Below are 2,468 nucleotides of genomic sequence, written 5' to 3' on the forward strand. Positions count from 1 at the left end.
AATCAGTCTTTCAGACTTTACATAAAGAATTGTCATCCATCTGTGAATTTACTGTAATTCTTGTTTTACTAAGTGCTTGTTCACTGAAACTGTAGCATTCCCAATTTTTTAGTTCAGTTCAGTTTGGACTATTGGATGTCTAGCACTGTGTGGGGGGGGGGAATATGAAGACCAATGTAAAGCACAGTCCCAGCCCTCAACTTAGAAGAACTTGTAGAATCTGCAGCCAGACTTTCTTGGAGTCTCTTATTACAAGAAGGGTAAGACAAACCTGTCCGATTTGGCCTCCAACCTGGTAACTCAGAGAAATTCCAATTCTTACTAGACTATGAAATGATAGCAAGTAACATGAAATAGAAACACTTGGTATTTGGTGAGTTTTACTCACTGATAGAGTAAGAGTAAAAAGCCACTTTAAAACAATGATTTCTGGATTTGAGGTACTGATATGAAATCTGAAGGTGCAGAATGCTGCCATCCTAAAAGCTCTCTATGGTTAGACAAGTTCTACATACATTTTTGCTTTGATTGCAAATTCCTATTTATTTTGCTGTATATTGTTGCTTTTTCAATCCATGCCATGCTTACTACTCATTTGCCATTCACCATCTAAGATATAAGCTTTTTATCCATTTAAAGACATTTATGGTTGGATCTATCTCATAATTTACATGAATGTTAAAACATTTTCTAGGCTTCATTATGAGATGATGAACTTTTTATACATTTGTACATAACTTTTTATCTCTAGTGAGTCCAGTGGAAGGCCTAATAATTTTTAAGTTGTAGCTCTGTGGCAAAGTTGGTAGTGATGTTTTGTTTATAACACTAAGTTATATGTCACATTGTTCTTTCATGGCTTCTTTGGCTCCAGGTAGGTAATAAAATTTCCTGAATTTCTTTTTACAAATTTCCCCTGGTGGCTTCTATATTGCTAAACATACTGTTACAGAGTCAACTTCCTTAAACAGGAAAAATAACAATAGAATGTGGGAGATTTAGAGTGCTTTTAACAAATCTTTTATCCTAGCAGGTCTCTGGTAATTGACCATTTCTATTATTTATGACAGATAAGGAATATAAAAACTTACAGAGCAAAGCTGAGGTTTGCCAGATGTAAACAGTATAAAAGACACTGGAAACTTCTCAAACTGCTTTCATTTGACCATTTTATATCACTTTGGGCTCTTGATTTCAGATATATTTTCAAAGCAGTCCAAATTAATTCTGATTTATCATAACCTAAGAACCCTTTCTAATTATGACTTATATATTAAATCAAAGGGTAAAATTCAACACTAGAGCTCCTTTCCAGAAAATCTTTGTAGGGAGAACTTTCAATTGCTTATAAGGTAAATTATTGAGGTTCAATAATAAGCTAAAATCTTTTAGTCTTACCAGAAATGAAACTGTGGGTGATAGAAGCTAAAAAACAAACAGAAGAGAAGTGGGAGAATATTCGTGGTTTGTCAGTTAAGACTGACAAGCATTAACATCTCATTGTAATGATTCATACTTCTGTATATGAGATGGATTGACAGGTGTATATGATTTGATGAACAAAGTTTTCATCGTATTTGGCCAAGACAAGCTTCTGCCATTATTTTCTTATAACTGAAACTAAAATTCACAAATCATTTCATCAAGAAGTGGTACCCATTTGGAAATATTAGTCTTTTTATCCATAAAGCAGGCAAGAGTTTTTAATTTGCCTACGGTACATCTAACATCCCTGTTTTCTTCAAACTATTATATATTTAACTGCCTCCCTTTCTTAAACAAGACTCAGTTTTTTGCATGTCTTCACATCCCAGAGCCCAACTCTGTTTTGGAGTGAACACCAGAGGTTTACTAAGATGATCTTGACATGTGTCTCCAGTTGAGATGATCTTTAAAATATTTACTAAAATAAGAAACTCAATCCACTCTGAAAGTAACCTTTCCCTATAATGAATTTTTAATGCTCACCCCAGAATATTGATTTTAGAGAAAGAGGAAGGAGGAGAGAGAGATGGAGAGAAATACATTGATCAGTTGTCTCCTGTGCATACCCCCTGTGGAAACTGAACCCACAACCTAGGCTCCAACTGAGCCACCCAGCCAGGGTTATACTAAATTATTTTTTAAGTGTGGCAGTCTGTCTCCTATAAATTTCTACATTGTGAACTCACAACTTTTAGGCACTAATAAAAGGCTTAAATTAATTTAATTTAAACCCATTGTCAATGTTATGAATTGTATTTGTAGTAAGCTCTAGAAGGGAAGGAACTGTTTTGTTCCTTGCAGTATCTCCAATGACCCGATAGTATCTGGCTCACAGCAGATGTTAATAAGTATTTATGAAATGAATGAATGTTATGTATATGTTTCCATAGGTAACGTGTTTCTATTAGTACATTAAAGGGAGCATTTCTCATCAAACTAGTTTTCTATAAATGTGAATGATAAAGAGCATATCAGTAGCAGGT

The 2,468-nt window shown here is 34.2% G+C and overlaps 1 pseudogene; it reads left to right on the forward strand.

Moving 5' to 3' along the window:
* LOC119041628 (tubulin alpha-1A chain-like) overlaps positions 1-2,468 on the forward strand; it is a 178,464-nt pseudogene that overhangs the window by 63,581 nt on the left and 112,415 nt on the right.

This window comes from Artibeus jamaicensis, unplaced genomic scaffold (assembly GCF_021234435.1).
Source record: "Artibeus jamaicensis isolate MK-2021 breed Jamaican fruit bat unplaced genomic scaffold, CSHL_Jam_final contig_410, whole genome shotgun sequence".
Taxonomy (NCBI): domain Eukaryota; kingdom Metazoa; phylum Chordata; class Mammalia; order Chiroptera; family Phyllostomidae; genus Artibeus; species Artibeus jamaicensis.